We start from the raw sequence: 17747 nt of genomic DNA, 5'->3' as shown, positions 1-17747 counted from the left end.
AAACTGGATAAACAAGAGCATTTGCCACTTTTTTAATATATACAGATGGGAGGTTATCAGCTGCAAGTGTAGTACTTTATATTGTATAGGAATTTTCATATGGCTGTAACTGATATAGGTTTAACAGAAAAGCTATTACGACAGTTGGCATAGGCTGCTAAGAGAAGGATGGAAAAGTATTAATATTTAGCTTGATTACTGCTAGTAAATGACTTAGGCTGAGAGGTATCAGTTTACCCGTGAAAGGACAGGACTGTAGTAATTTGTATAGTGGTGGAGTTTAGTGAATGTAAATAGGACTTGTTATAGTGCAGACAGAGAAGAATAGCTTGATATAATTTTAAGGAATTATAGGAGATGGTTGCTTATTGGTTGTTTGGGGGGGGGGACTGGGAAGCATAAATGTAAAGGGGGGGTAAACTGAAGGTCGTGCAGGGGAAGGAAACAAACCAGAACATTGCAAGGCTACGAAACTGGGGTTAACACAAATTCCAGAAACTGTTCACTATGTTTACAATCTGTAAGGAGGAGATGTACAAAATCCCTAGGCCTGAGGTCAGTAATGTCCTTAAGATTGGAGGTCCTAGGGCTGAGAGCTCCTCACCATGTAGTTAGCAAGTGTTTGGCACCAGCAACTACTATGTGTCAGCAGAGCAATTGTGGTGGCTGAAATAGGGGAGGTACTTGATATCAGGTCAAGTGTCATGACCAGTCATCTGTGTATGCGACCAAGAGCAGGTGAACTTAATAACCTATATGACAAGTGCCATCTAAGAAAAGAAGGAAGTGTGTGGCTAGGATGGCAGGAGAGCTAAAGCAACCATGTTCATACACTAGCACTTTCAACAAAAACAGTATTCAAGCTAGGATCACTGCAGGTCTTACACTGGTAGTAGTTTGTACCTGTGAGCATGGAGGGAACCGCAACAATATTGCCTGCAATGCGTGAAGGATCTGAGATACTACTCCCAAATGTTCCATCTACGGCAACACAGGTCATGTCTGCTGATGCAGGTCAGGGCATGCGAATATTATCTGTAAGAGATCAGTGCATAGCACATTATTATATGGCAAATGTCTGTGTGTGTGAGAGTACAATATTTGTTGAAGTAAACTGTGTGGATTAGTACACGACTGGTGGATATTTTTCTGCATGCAAGTCTGACAATGTGTGTGTGTTGAAATGCCATAATTTTTCACTGACTGTGTGTGTGTGTGTGTGTGTGTGTGTGTGTGTGTGTGTGTGTGTGTGTGTCTGTGTGTGTGTATGTGTGTGTGCCTGTGTTAGAACAGATGAACAGTTGTATGAAGCTTGCATGTGTGTGAATGTGACAGTATGTCTATATATAGCTGATCAGTGGATAAGGGAGTGTGTGTGTGTGTGTGTGTGTGTGTGTGTGTGTGTGTGTGTGTGTGTGTGTGTGTGTGTGTGTGTGTGTGTGTGTGTGTGTGTGTGTGTGTCAGTACAAGATGAATGACCACTGAGATTAAGGAAGCTGCACGATTTCCCCAAGGCTGTGCTATCCTACAGTCAGTATGTATCACGTAGTCAAGGTGGTGGGTGTGCAGGGGAGCATGTCTCCTGCAAAAGCACTTACTTTGTTAATTTTTGGAATCAAAGAATGAAGTTCTGAGTGGAGTTCAATGATGTTAGCTCAAATGAAAATCTATGTTCGATGCCTTACATTTTAAAGTGTGTGCATGAACTTCTCTGGTAAAATAAACATGACTTTACTTATGCAATTATTTACCTCTACAGTAAAAAGAAATGTGTTTCTTCTTAATATTGTAAAAAAATTATGCTGTACTTCATATAATCTTCAATTAATGCTAACAGTTGTTGAACCGATCTAATTCATGTATGAAATATTTCAGTAATGATAAATCATGCTGATGTAAACTGCTACATATAAAAACATTGTTAGTAAGAGTGCTCTACTGGAACAAAGGCAAGTGTCACTCAGTTACAGAGAAAGAAGCAGAGAAACCAAGCCTGTTTCAGCTTTGAAATGTATTTTCAACAGACTAGGTCTTTATTTTATTATACTACCTATCTAGTCATGACGATTTCTGTACAACCCTTGAGACCTACATGCATGCCAGAGTAGTCATGGCTGCCTAAAGGAAGAGAGGCTGAGTGACTTTGTATGTGTTAATGTCACATCTAGTGGCACCAGTGTCCCTTACTGCCACTTGCTTAGCTTAGCCTCTTAAATTTCCATAATTTGGGGGTGAAATAGCTGCTATCGTTACGTATCAGTACTGTAGACCAACATTCCAGAAAAATGCAGCTTAGGAAGGTTCACTGAGTTACTTTTAGATGTGCAGACCAAAATAAGTTTAGCCAGATGAAGAAAAATAAACACATGCCCATCGGATATGATGTCTGATGGCATTGTGTTATTTAATGCAGGCAAAAATACAATGCTGTAACCTGGCAGTGGATAAAATTATAACTTATGTGACAGTGTATGATAGGTTTTAGAAATTGGATTTTTTTAAATGTAGTCTTCACAAGCCATCTTTCTTTTAGGCTATACGTAGTGACAGTCCTGTGTGAAAGAAGTAATAGTTCCCACAGATGCTTTAATACCAAGATAAGCACTACAGACAGCAGAAGTTCGTTAAGGAGCTGGATCACTAAGGAGGACAGAACAGCTGTCTAATTTTAATGTTGTTTTCATTCCTTTGATTAGGAAATAAGTGCATTCAGTATCCTTAAGAAATTATGAAACAGCAGTCAGCTCATACTTTCTACCAGATTTCTGTACAGTTCTGTTCCAGTAAGCACTCATATGGCATATAATCATGAATAAGGACTCTCATAACACATAATCATACCTGAAGTAACGAGTGACACTTCTTGCCAGAACTTCTGCTTTGCTTCAGGATGTCTCTGGCATATTTCTTGTCTCATCTAGCTTAGTCCTTTGGAGAAATCCTTGCAATGGACAAAAGGAAAATGCAATTGTGTTTACAAATATGTATTTTTAAAATATGATTAGATATCTTTTAAAGGAAAATAATTTTCTTTTGGTTACTTGCTAAAGTAGGCTTATTTGCATGCTATTTCTTACACTGCATTTACATGCATAAGCATGACACATACGATGGGATTCAGAAAAACAGTAAGTGGTCATGCAGGGTCCTCCACTGTTTACCTATTAGGTGCAGCATGGCCTAAGGATCACTACGGTTAAACATCATGAAACAGTTTTGTGAATAATATAATTAAAAAAAATGCTCATGACCAGGCTAGGGCAGATAGTTACCAGTGGCTGTGAAGGGATGCAAAGTTAAACTTTCGTGAAGTTGGCATTGTGTATGTACCTCAGTGCAGCTCAGTGTTTTCACACACACACAGAAGTGGCAAGATAGGAGAGCAGACATAAAGGGCTCAATATCACAGTTTCAAGTACATTTTCACCAAAGTAAAGGCTGGAAAAGGGAATATAGGACAGCTATGAAAGAGTAAAGTAAGCCAAGGGAAGCACATAAGGGGAACTGCTAAGGTATGAACGGGACGGGATTTGGGAAGCTAGGGAACATTTTTCTCTTTGGGACAAGTGCTTATTTTGTATATAGAAGGTAGGGCAGTGAAGAGAGTAAGGAAAGATAAAGGAATGAAAAGATGGTTAGGGTAGGAAGCAGGAGCACTTCAACAAACACAGAAACAGAGAAGACTGACAGTGCATGTGCTGACATCATGAGGAAGGTGGGGCACAGTGGATTATAAAGGTCAGACAAACAAAGGGAAGAAAACAGTGATGGAGAGGATTGTTCAACAACAAGAGAGGGCACAGACAAAAAAACAGGGAAGTATCATGATGGGATATAGTGCAGTATGACCACCAGTACCACCTTGCTCATTACAGACCTTATGGGTGTTCAGAACTCACCTTGGGCACTCTTGCAACTGGGTCCTGGTTTGATGGTGCAGCCAGTTAAATAGGGATACAGCCCTGGAAGCCAGAAGAGGAGTCCTTATAGGTGACCAATGCAAGCATCAAGGTGCTGGTCTGTTAGTTCTCCTACTACCTTTGCAAGCTGGCTTTGCAGTGTAAAAGGGTTCCCACACCTGGCAAAGTCACTGATGGGAAACATAGCCACTCAAAATGGTGACGGCCAGCCAGGGCAGGGCCAGAGGAGCAATCTGCCTGCTTCACAGATGCCATTAAGAAGGTGGCTGTGCCACCATGGATAATGAGAGGGAAGGTTTTCCTTGTCAGTAGGAGCTAGTTGTTTACAGAGAGGTGACTTCTGTGGATGTTACTGCACAGAAAACATAAACAAAATGACAAACAGAATGACAAAATAGAAATGACAGCAACAATGAGGGCAGGAGACAGAAATGCAAACATATAATGAAATATAGTACTACATTATATGAAAATATATTACTTCAACTACATCAGCATTACTTTCACAAAAAACATCAGTGAGGATATCAGTGGTTACAACAAATGCAAATGTGTGACTTGAGATGTGCAACTCTATAGCCTGAACAAGTTGTATGTGTCATAAAAGCAACCTGTGACTGACTGCCCAGTGACATTGTATACAGTAACTAGGATTTGAAACAGTAAAGCTTTTGAATGGTAATACATAAGCATATGTGCTCCTGTATGCACTATACAAGTTATCCTCTTTATGATATGCAGCTACCACAAAGTCAGTCAACTTGAGGTCCCAGAGAAGTCTCACGTACAACACTGCACTTGATTATCTCCCTGTTCAACTGTGGTGTATGTAATGTAAATGGAAGGAAAGCATTTGCTGTGGGAATAGAACCTACAGCCTTTCTATCATGAACTATGAAAGGCAAATGTGCTACCTGGTGAGCCACCATGGCAACACTACTTTTATTACACTTCCATCAATTAAAATGCACATGTATTAACAAACTACTGAAATGACTAAATGCCATAAGCAGCTGTCAGTCTATATTCAATACTTCAACAATGTTAGCACACCCCCACCACCACCACCACCACCACCACCACCACCATTTACATGGCCTAAGAAGTTTAAATGCATTATGGGTGTGTACTCAATAACTATGAACAAAGATAGAACCAAACAATTTAGAATGTACAGTATGAAACAGGTAAACCCACAAACTGTGCCTGCAAAGGTGGCCTAACCTCCCTTAGTACTGTGGGTAATTCTCTGTTCTGGCCTGTGGAGCTATTGGACAAAATAAGAGAAACATTAACATACAGTAAAGTCTATGCAGGCATGATAAATATTTGTATTTTGATTTCTTGTATTTGAATAGTCATTGAGTTTTTAGCAGATGTTACTGAGACAAAAGGGAGATTGAATTCAAGTTGAGACTAGAATTCCTTTCTCTATTACTGATCTGGTGGGTTATGAGAGAAAGGATAAAATTTTTGTACACAAGACTGGGAGGATTTATTTATTTTATTTATTTTACATTTGTTAACTGGGCTAGTCCAACTGGATACATGTCCATTTTCAGTGGAGGCCCGGGGAGAAAAGTTCCAAGTTAAAAGACATTCTATAATACATATTGAAAAATATGCAGAAAGAGAAACATCTAATACAAAAAAAAAAAAAAATTAGCACATGACATAAAATAGAATTAATCATCTTCAATGTAACAAAATCTACAAAAAGCATTGAAAGAAAATGAGTAGAAGTGTTCAGCATGGTAAGTAGTACTCAGAAAAGACAGTGTAAGGAATTGAGAAAGGAAGGTTAGTTTAGAAAATAGGTCCCTGAGGAGTTCTGAAAGAGAATATTATGTTTTGATGGTAACAGATAGTTTGAAAACACCAGTTAGTCAGGGTTGGTGCAAGAGCATAACCAGTGGTTCGAGAGGAAATGTTTTAGGTTAGTTTTGAATAGTGGGAGAGAGGTTAGGGCTGTAAGGTTTTGTGGTAAGTGATTCCATATTTTACCAACTGAATTAGAAAATATGGAGTCCTCTGCTAAATTATTTGATAAGGAAGTGTGAATCAAAATTTTGTTAGTGGAGCATAGATTCCTCAAGTTATTATATGGCGTTATGAGGTAGAGAGAATTGGGGTGTTGTTGGGTTGGTGTTGGGCGTTATGGGCAATTATAACTTGGTTAAATTGTAATAGGTGAGGTAATTCAAGCCATCCTAGTTGTTTTAGATTCTGACAGTGATGAGTCCTGTATCGAGAGTTAGTGGCAAATCTGGCAATATTATTATATGATCTAGCCAGTTTGTTGAGATTATTTTTAGACAGATTGGTATATATAGGGGAAGCATATAATAGGGTAGAGATTAAGTGGGTTCTAGCTATTGTGGTTTTGGCTAGTGGTGTCAGGAAATGTTTGATTCTATAGAGGGATCCAAGTTTGAGGCGACAACGGGATGTTTTTATGTGTTATCTAAACAGTGGTTGAAATTGAGATAGGAGTCTAACGAAAGGCCAAGGCGAAAGAGGACATTTACTCTAATGGAGAGTTCTGACCTAGATTGTTATATTCTTATTGAATCTGCTAAGCTTTAGTGTGGTACTGGAAAGCATTTATTTTTGCATTTGAAGTGTATATAATTAGTTGTTTCCTGACAATCCATTCATAACTTTTTTAAAATACACTTAGGCCTGTATAATACTGCGGTGGTGGTGCTGCGGTAGCATTGTCGCCTCACAGTAAGATGTTGTCCCGTTCAATTCTCAGCTAGAGCGTCTTCTATGCGGAGACATGCGTGAATGGGCGTACCTTAGTTGAAGGTTGTGTGTCAGGGCTGGCAACTCGGCATGTAAATATATACTGACAATCATTAGCAGACCGGAGTTCTGCTGTGGCAACCCCTAACTGGGAAAAGCCGAAAGACGCAACAACATAGGCCTGTATAACAATACCATGATATTGTCACATTCCCAATATACCATTACTTCTGTACCTTGCATTGTAATCTGCACATAGGCAGCTTTGTGTCTGTTGGAGATGACCACAGTGGGTATTACCCTGTTATGTTCCCATGGAAGGGTGCATTATGTTATGGGGGCAACTATCAGAGTGGTTATTTCCGTAAGTGAGGTGTGTTAAATTACTTCTGTTTCTGTAAATTAGATGCGTGTGTGTGTGTGTGTGTGTGTGTGTGTGTGTGTGTGTGTGTGTGCGTGTGTGTGTGTTTGGTAGTATGGTTGCCTGTACTGTTGTTTGTGTGACTGTTAGTGACTGAAAGTTTTAAAGCATACTCCTATGTCAACTATTAACAGTCGTAATTGAGTTTACAAGAAGGCTGCTATACTGTAAATAGATTAGCTGGACAAGCACTCCATAGGGGCATACTCACACAATGTATTTTTTATCCATACAATAATATGTCTGGCAAGGACAAGACTAGGCAGAAACAGTTCTCTGAATCAGAGAATGAGGTACTGATGCAGACCCGCCATGGTCAACAGATTATCAGGAGGAGACTGCCCACTGGCCCTACAATGAGTGTGCTTCACAGGATCTTTTTTTCTTTTTTTTCACATCAATGCAGTATGTGGAGAGTGGACCACAGCTCTGAGCTTGTCAGATGTAGAGCCACTGACATTACCTGTGACACAGAAAAATGTTCTTTCCACCTTGCATAGGAAAGTAGGGAGAAGGGTAGAGACCATCAGTTAAGCCACCTTTGATGGAAATGAAGGAGATTCTGGTCTCCCTGAAAGAGAGAATTGAACTTTTACATTCCCAATGTATAGTGCTGGACCGCAGAGCTGAGCCGCAGTGTGCCAAAAAAGCACCTGTCAAAGAAGTCCCAAGCAGGCATTCCTAATCCTGTATTATGACATGATAAATTCTGATTGCTCCCTTTATTACTGAAAATCTCAGTGAAACTGTATTCTTTCGGTAGTATAGACAAATCAGGGATATGTCCTCAGTGGGCAGCTGTGTGAAATAATCTATATTATCCAGTATTGCCTGTAAACACTGTAATATAAATTATGCAGTAGGAATAAGGCGGAGATGAAGGTTTACACTTACAATGAACTTTGTGATCTGTTGTCTTTACATGTGATTCTGTATGCAGCACCACCATCAATGAAATTACAATGTCAGATGTTAGAGAATCATTTGACTCTCATGATGATGCTAGTAAAAGCTGGCATGGTCAGACAGCAGTGTCTATGTTAGACACGGGGAATTTGAACACAACCTCCCCCACACACACAGGCCATGGACAAAGCCTCTGTACCTGTTAGCACCTCAAAGACACACACAACACAGAGAGGAGAGGTTAGAACACACAGTCATAGTTAGAGCAGTGTGTCATCCCAATGGACCAGGCAACAATGCCTGCCAGAAGCCACAAAGGGTGGGGGGTAGCCATATGGGTATGCCTACTGGTGCACATCAAAGGCACTGGTACTGCTCTCATCCTGAAATAACCATGGCAATGTGCATGATCCTATATATGTGCACGACTATTGTGTAGGCAGTAGCTAATGTCATCTCAGCCTTTGTAGAGATAAAACGGCCATTGCAGGGTGTGTGGCATGACCTCCACAATTGCACATCCTGTATCATTGACATTTTTCACAGAATCAAATGCATACTGGTGCAGGTCAGGTACTCCAAGGCTTGCATGCAATATGGCTGGTGTAATCAATGTAGCCAATCCACCTCTGCCTCTGTGAATTGTAACCATTGTGGACACTGAGAACCAAGAGTATGGTCAAACAGTGCCAGCACTTCCTCAGCAACATCAGGTGTGGATGGTGCCAATGGCCAGGAAAGAGAATTTCTGAGGTTGTGGCTCTATGTTAATGCCATGTCCGGTAATGGACGTCACTGTAGTCACATAGCACACCTACATCTGACCAGGGCTATGATATTGCCCATGAAACTCTTGGTGCAGCAAGCTCCTACTAGAGTTAGTGGACATGGGATGGCCAATCATCTTCTGTACATGCCCTGTACCTGTCCATTAGGTAGAGCTATAGTGCTTCAACTATTGCTGACACACATATACACTTACACACACAAACATACACATTCGCAAACCACTACTGTCTCCTGTGCCTCATACAAACAACCAGTGAAAATGGTCCATTTCAAAGTCTTTTGCAGTAATACCTGCCTGAAGTAATGCAAAGTGATTTATAGCTTTGAAAGTTATAAATTGCTTAACATTTACACATATACAGTAGCCAGAAGCTAAACATTCCACTGGCAGAGAAACACCTTTCAAATTGCTGAGTACATAACCATGCCTTTTGTGTGCCAGTGAACAGAGTCTGGCAGCATTTCCCAGCAAATTTAGGTTCTCACTGTTGTTGTATGGTGGCCATTGGGTATGCTCTAGCATGACACATTATTTTGCATTGCAGGTTTATTGCTTATTATCTGTGCAGTTAAACTAGGCTATCAATCACTGTTTTGATGTGTAGCAATAAATATGTCATGCTAACTGATGTGGCACTGCTTCAGCCATGACTCATGAAGCTGTTGTCTTATTAGTGGAGCTGTATGAATGCATCACATGGAGCTCTTTATTTTAATGTACTTCTGCCCATCATACAGACGTTGCATGGTACAGAAGTGGAGAAATCTGTCAGAAGTTGTTAAGAAATGTATTTGTTTTTATGAATTTCTGTGCCTGGAAGCAAGGAGACATAATGTACAACACAAAAATGGTCTACCTGCAACTATCAGAAATTCTCTTGACTTCACTTCACTGATTGCAGGCCAGTCCCTGGGGATGTTGGTGGTGTAATAGCTGTAACTGACATTGATGCAATCACATCCACCATGCAAGTTGTATTGTACTTTGCTACTAATGACACAGACTTCACCTACATAGTGCTTGAACTTCAACTCAATGCAAGGCTAAATTGCACTTAGCAGTTTATATAGATATCCCTTCTCTCTAGCCTTAAAGCTTGCTGTCTGAATAACATCTTGTAGAGAGGATCCCAGTCTATAAGCACTCAGACCCAAACTGCTTTTATAACCTAATATCATGTATACAATGAAGACTGTGCCTGTGAATAAAATGAGAATGAAATCCTCCATTGCTCTGTGGATGATTAGTGAGAATCAGTAAATTCCAACAACCAAGGATGGAGCATTGGGACATTGAAAAGTGTCCTGACTTATTCCAACAAGGATAGGCCTTATCTTTCCACTGGGAAAGAACAGCAATGGTTCTAAGACCATATACATTTGAGATGTGTAGGTCACACATCTGACACAATCTAAAGCATTCTGCTGTTCTGAAAAAGCTATATCCTCTAGCAAGGTTCCCCCAAAATGGCCTTCATGTCCATATCCAACAGGTACATTACTGATGAAATAAACAACTTTCATCGTCATCTTCCAGAATCAAGCAAGTTGCTTTTTAGTAATGTTTGTTCCTCTGCCCATTCTGCTATAGTGCACAACCCACTTTCATTCCAACATATACAGACTCCTTCTCAAACTAAAACCTTGTACCCCCTCTGCTGACAAGCTACCTTCACTCTTTCTACAAAAAGCTGCCAAGGTTATCGCATATCCTATTTCTATTCTCATAAATAGGACAATCAAAGAAGGAATCATCCCAGATATATGGAAGGTCTCTCACATTATCCCACTCCATAAAGGTGGTAGCTCCATAGACTACTCCAACTATAGACCTATTGCTCTCCTCTCTCCTCTGGCCAAAATTATGGAGAAATGTATCCACCATCAGCTTGTACAACACCTCTCTCTCCACAACATCATAGCTAACTGTCAACATGGCTTCAGACCATATCATAGTACTACTACTGCCCTCCTTTCCTTTGTAGACACTATTAATCTGAACCGTAACAACAACCTACTCTCTTCTGCCATCTTCATTGACCTCTCCAAAGCATTCAATATGGTTAACCACTCTTTATTAATCAATACTCTTGAATCCCTATCTTTTGATATCCCAGCCATTAGATGGTTTACGTCTTATCTCACAAACAGAAAACAAGCAGTTCTCTGGGATAACCACACTTCTTCTCTTTTGCCTGTTTCTATCGGAGTTCCTCAAGGCTCTATTCTTGGCCCACTTCTCTTTTCCCTCTTCATTAATGATCTCCAAACAATAATCCCTCAAGCTACATGCATTCAATATGCCGATGATTCTACACTCATCTGCTCAGCATCTTCCACCTCAGAACTTATATCTCATACTCAAAAAATCTTTAATACCGTCGAAACATGGTTCTCTAGTCGATTCCTCTTATTAAATGCTAAAAAAACTAAACTTCTCCTCTTTACCCCCACTTCCAGGACCCCCCCCCCCTTAAACTTCACCATCTCCTCTAACAATGCCACTGTCATCTCTCCCGATTCTACCACTAAACTGTTAGGTATTACAATTGATAATAATCTCTCTTTCAACCAACACATTAACAACTCCATAAAACTTGTCAATAGGAAAATAGGATCCTTATATCGTATTAGACCATTTCTAACACCTTCCTCTAGAACTAGGATTGCTCACTCCCATCTTCTTTCCACTCTTCTCTATGCTTCTCCCATCTTTACCAACCTCAAGAAAAACAACCTTACCAAATTGGCTACCTGCTACAATAACATTGCTCGCTTCGCTACAGGTAACCCCTACAGAACACATCACTGTCTCAACCTGAAACCACTAGGCTGGCTAGAGTTTCAAAACTATCTTGCAATCCAACAACTCACTATTGCCCATAAAATTCTGTACCAACCAAAGAACACCCCTATACTCTCTCAACTCATAATCCCCTATAACAATCTTAACTCTCTCCGCTCCTCTAGTAAACTATTGGCTAGTTCTATAAAATCAAATAACACTGCTGGTGACTCCCTTTTTACCAATTGAGTAGGTACAAAATGGAATTTATTACCTAGCAACATAACAAAGATTACATCATTGCCTCTTTTCAAACAAAACATTAAACTGCACTTCCAAAACCACTGGCTGTGCTCCTGTAGTAAAACTGATTAACTTTCCACTACTTATACTCTACTTGATAACTACCTCCTACTTCTTGCTGACTCTATCCTCCACTTGGCTTTCTTCTTCTACTCCCACTTGTCTTCCTAATGACTTCTTTGCTTGTTGTCTGTCTTACTTGCTCTCCTTTCCATAACTAATCCCTTCCAATTTCCCTAATTCTTAGCTCTCTTTTCTCTTGCTTCCTACCTGTATCGTTATCATACAAAATATTTTTATCTTTATATAATGTTTTTTGGACTATAACTGTGTATGGTAGTAATTATTTCATTTAGTATCTTTATCATACAAAGTATTTTATGTTTGTATAAGGTTTTTTGGACTGCAACTGTGTGAGTTAGTAACTAACTCACTTAGTAATAATAGGGAACTGTAGAGTTGTTAGTTTTTGTCTTCTACGAACTTTCTTTGAAAGACAATGATGTTTTTCTTTATTGTATTCTCTGTGGAGCTTTTCTCCCCGGGCCTCTACTGAAAATGGAAATATCTCCAGCTAGACTAGCCCGGTCAACAAGTATAAAATAAAATAAAATAAATATTGAATATTTCTTAAAAGCATCCATATTACTGTCTCCTGCAGCAAGGCATATGATAACTTTCTTGGGTGGCTTAAGGTATGGTACCTTGCTGGCTAGGCTTACGTAGGCCCTTGGACTGATAGCCTAGTACCTACCTATGAACTATACTCCCCTCTACACAAATTATGTCACTTATTCAGACCAATGTAAATAAGATTGTCACCTTCATTTATCTTGCCAATATTAAAGAATGCCACAGTGTTAGTCTAATTAGAACAAAACAAATTTCAGTGACATCCAGAGCCTCTCTGCTACTCATACCACTGAAATGTTGTAATTTAGGGAGAGAGCTATCTATGATTTTGGCACACAGATAAAGCAATGCTCCAGTTAAGATTTACTGATGTTCCTCATAAAGTCTGATCTTTTTTTGAGGTGTTTACTTTACTAAGTAAGTAATCTGAGTTGATTTAAATCACCCCAATCACTAGCTACATACAGTCTAGTGAATTAAGATGTCTTGTAATGGAAAATAAGAAAGTAGTCTTCTTTAGAATCTTCTGTTATGATTCTTAAAAGCCAGTGCTGTGATTTGTAATGCTTACAGGTTGACAGCTATGTTGCTAACAACTTACTTAGTGAAAGGTATTGTCCAGCACTCATGAGTATAACTGTAATCATAGATTAGCTTTATAATTTACATTATTAAGAGGGGGCATAGCTAGTCAAACCACTATTCAAACTGACACTGACTAAAAAAGCTTTAAAAATGGTACCAACCAAATTAAACTGCATTACCACAAATATTAGAAATGCAACATGGTTACGTTTTGCACACAAATCAAAGGATATTTCTAGAAATACAATAAGTGCAAATGCTTCACAGATTCTGGGTAGTTGTGCATAATATGAAGCATTACTCATCTTGTTAGATAGTATTTATTTATTTATTTATTGACATTTTGGGTAAAAGTCTGACTGTGTAAATCCCATTTACAATGAAGGCCTAGGAAGAAAAGCTCCAGATTATTACAAAAAATAAATAAATAAATAATAATTTTACAATCTTCAAAAATAAAGCAAAAAATCTGCAGTTTAAATAATTATAATAACAAAGTAGACTATCTAAAAAAAACTGGTTATGAATCAAAACAAGTTATATGAGAATCATTTAACTTTTAGAGAAATTTTAGAGAGTTTGTAGAGAAATTAAAAGTAATTTAGTCTAATACAAACAGGAATTGCAATATGAAGTAAGAGAAACAGGCTTATTGTATATTTAGATAGAAAGTCAGGGAAAAGACGTTGATAGAAGTAAGGAAGTAAATGAAGAAGGGAGAGTAAGGAGGTATAAGGAATGAAAAAGTACTTGTTTACATTTAGGGATATAGTTTATCCTGGTTTTGAGTAAGAACAGAGCCAGATTTTAGCCAGGAAGTCTTTCAGAGTGGTTTTGAAAGATGGGAGGGAGGGTATACACCTGATGGGTACAGGTAAGGAGTTCCAGGTCTTTGTAACCTTGTATAAGTACAGAAAAAGACCAGCAGACTTGCTATGTTTTTAGACAGACAGGAGTTTTTGGTCACTGGATTGCAATGACCAAGTGGAAACATAGCTGTGTAGAATGTTTTTTAGTGCTGGGCAAGCAGATGGTTGCTGGATATTTTTATAGATGGTAAGAAGCTGTGTATGTGTTAGTTGATGAGACAGTTCTAACCAATTTAGGTGTTTCACTGCTCTACAGTGCTGGGCATTGAAAAGGGTCTTTGCTGCAAATTTAGCGACTTTATTACAGCATTGTTCAAGTTTTATTTTTTGTGAAGCCTGGAGGTTAGTAAGTATAGTAGTGCCATAATGAACAGTGAGGAGGAGATGAGTAGTGGCAAGTACAGTTTTAGTTGTGTCAGCCAGAAAGTTTTTAGCTCTGTAGAGCATCCATAGTTTTTGATGAGATTTTCTTATGCAATTTTGTATATGCAGGTTGAATATAAGATTATCATTAACTATCACCCCAAATAGTTCATTATGAGAAGTGACTTCAATGGCTGTATTATCAAGAGCGAGGACTTTACATTTTGTTTTTTTCATATGAGAGGGATTTGGGGGAAAAGGAGTATTTGTTTTGGTCTGAGCATGAATTGTGAGTTGCAGTTGCTGTTAAAGCTTTATGAGTATTTTTTTTTAAGTGTGCCATGTTGTCAGATGTGCAAATGAGAGTGGAATTATCTGCATACTGTATTAAGGTAGCTTGTTATGTTGATGTATAGATGATGTTGATGAAAATGTTAAAGAGGAGGGGACAAAGGACAGAGCCTTGTGGTACACAGGTGATGACTGGGAGATATGGAGAGAGCACAGAGTGCCATTTTACTGACTGATATCTATTGGACAGGTAGCTTTTGAATCATAGAAGAGTGGGATGAGAGAGACCTAGTGAGGACAGTTGAAGTAGAAGTTTGCTGTGACAAACTCTGTGAAAGGCATTAGACAAGTCTAGAAATAAGGGAGAAACTAGTTTGCTGTTATCTGTAGCTTGACTGTCAGTATCTATAAGATATTATTATTATTAGAAGGGCAGTGCTAGTACTATGGGAAAGATGGAAGCCATGCTGTGTAGGGGATAGGAGTCCTTCCTGCAGGGGATAGTCTAGCAATTGTTTTTGAATACATTTTTTAAGTATTTTGGTAAGGGGAGTTAAGACTGCTATAAGTCTAAAGTTACTAAATTCTGAATTTCCTCTTTGTGCAGAGGGATAACGTATGACTTTTCCTAAGAGAGGGGACATGACATTCCCGGACTGAACTATTTATAAGAATTGAGCCAGGGAAGGCAATGTTATTGGTTGCTGTTTTTTGGAACTCACTTGGAAGGTCATCAGCTGAAGAAGGGCATGGTTTAAGTTTATTTAAGAGTAGCTTTATATAACATGTGGGCACATGTTTTTAGGTGAAAGTGGATGTGTTGATATGTGGCTGTTGTGCAGGGCTGGGATTAGATGTCGAGGAATCCTGTGTTAGAGATTCTATACTATCTATATTCCAGTTCTGAGTAGTGAGTTTTCGGGGGAGGGGTTTGGGCTGAATATTTGGCAGGAATGTAAGATTTCTTTAATGGATATCCAAAATGTTTTATGATTGTATTTAGCATTATTTATAAAGTTATTATAGTATAGTTTTTTTGTCTTCATTTATTTGCTTTTTAGTATGACTGTGAAACATTCTGAAGTTTTCTAGATACTGAGGTGTTTTATACTTTTGCTATTCTTCCCATGATTCTTCTCTACCATGCATTAGCATTCTACTCATTTTGGTTAGGATTAAACATCCATAGTAGTCATTTAATACATATATATAAATCTCTTGCATAGTTTAGGTCATCAGTATTCTTGATGTGAGGAGGTAGATGGAGTTTGTTTTAGGTATCCTTTGGGGTGAGCAAACACACACACACCTCCACATATAATGTATGCTTAGCAGTAACATGTGTAGAGCATACTTTACATGAGAACACACTGTGTCTAGGTAGTATTGTTTCTGTGAATATTCTGATGACCACTGAATGTGCTAAACCACTGACTGTATTCTAATACTTTTACCTTCACTATTCTGAATGTTGTTGCATTGTTCTGTTTATTCTGCTAATGACTGAACATGCCGTTATTTGCCTCAATGCTCTGTTGACTAGGGAATGTAATTATTACTCTACTGTATTTCAACGTCTTACTTTGATCATTCGCCATATTAGATGCTCATCATTATGACTGCTGCACTGGCCTTTTAGCCATATGGGGTTTGTATTCTGCCCAAGAAACAACCAGCCAACTTCACAATGTTCAGCTCTGCCCCACAGCTTCAGAGAAGGAATCTTCAGTACTTTCTTGCCACCTCAAGGGAAAGCAGCTAAAATGCTTTCACAGGAGTAGCAATTGGCTACAGTCTTCATTTCTGGGAGATAAGGTCCCATAGTGGAAAAGTTCCACACACAAAATATTGCCTTTTTAAAATGTTTTTGATGTATCTTTAATTTCTTAGAATACTACCAGTTTTATTAATATTAGAAGTTTCTTGTCAGAAACTGCTATTTTTAGAAGAGGGCTTATTATTAAATGATAATGCTGTTTTATTTGAAAGAAAAATATACTGCTTTTGAGACATTTTAACTTAAGTGTCAGGATTTAACAACTGGGAACTGCTTTAATCTACTTCAAACACTGTTTTGGTGCAAGTGTACACTTCATGACAACTTATCTTCATTATTTTACTTCTTTTAGGAAAACACAGGAATCCACAAACACAGTAAAAATTACGATCTCTAGAAGCAAGCAGGACAAGTAAAAATAACGTTCTTTATTTCAGGAATCACGTTTTCGCTCCCACAGTTGCAGAAGCTTCCTCAGCTAATACAAATTAGTTAATTAAACAATTCATTTTATATACCAATAAATCATGATGTCATTTCCTTTTGTAATTAAAACAACGAAACACCACAAAAAGAAAGTGGAATAAGTAAAGACATCATTTTATAAAGTGTCACTTCATGAGTTTGAAATCTGTTCCATAATCACACATTTATAGTATATTATAATACAAAACTAATAAATCAATGTTACTAATGTATATATGACTAAAGTATAAAATTATAAAATATAAAATGTATATATATGTTTAATTTAAAAATTCCATTTTGTCTTTCTATACCTATATTAAAAATATATATAGTACCAGGTATATAAATCACACTAAGTCTATTATTTTTAATGAATGTGTATATGTATGAATATCCTTAAGTTATCTCATATAACTTTTATATTTCAGGACCACTGAAATATTACAGGATTCATTTAATCCAGGGTAGTTAAAGGCATCTAATCCGATCTGCCACTCTAATTCCTTCATTTCAAGTAACAAAGCTTGAGGTCCGCCCCTTACTCCAGTTAAGACCTGTTCGATACCCATAAACTGGAAACTATGTCCGGTGTTATACATAACATGTTTGGACAAAGCATTGTCCATCTTTTTGTTGTTTATCGCGTAAAGATGTTGATAAATTCGATCACTGAGTTTCCGATCGGTCTTCCCTATATAGAAGCAGGGGCAACAGACACAAAAAGCAATATAAACCACAGATTTTGTAGTACAATTAATTCTTGAGGAGATGATATATTTCTTATCTCTTATAACAAATGAGCTACCAACTTTCAAATAGTACATCTGTTACAAAACCCACACATAACTGTGCCAGTTTGTCTATTAGAAAATGTAGATGACCCGGGTCT

The 17747-nt window shown here is 38.2% G+C and overlaps 1 protein-coding gene across 5 annotated transcripts in view; it reads right to left on the bottom strand.

The window, feature by feature from the left end:
- CHRM3 (cholinergic receptor muscarinic 3) overlaps positions 1–17747 on the bottom strand; it is a 3548735-nt gene that overhangs the window by 2371520 nt on the left and 1159468 nt on the right. For 4 of the 5 annotated variants that reach the window (XM_044059170.1, XM_044059177.1, XM_044059192.1 and 1 more), the window contains one exon: positions 2842–2941. The exons of the other annotated variant lie outside the window; for it this stretch is intronic. The gene's annotated coding sequence lies outside the window, so the exon portion shown is untranslated. The remainder of the gene's footprint in view (positions 1–2841; positions 2942–17747) is intronic. 5 annotated transcript variants of the gene reach the window in all.

Source organism: Protopterus annectens, chromosome 1.part2, assembly GCF_019279795.1.
Source record: "Protopterus annectens isolate FY-2018-M chromosome 1.part2, PAN1.0, whole genome shotgun sequence".
NCBI classification, from domain to species: Eukaryota; Metazoa; Chordata; order Ceratodontiformes; family Protopteridae; genus Protopterus; species Protopterus annectens.
Note: the sequence above shows the minus strand (reverse complement) of the source record. Positions and strands in the feature narration are given on the sequence as shown.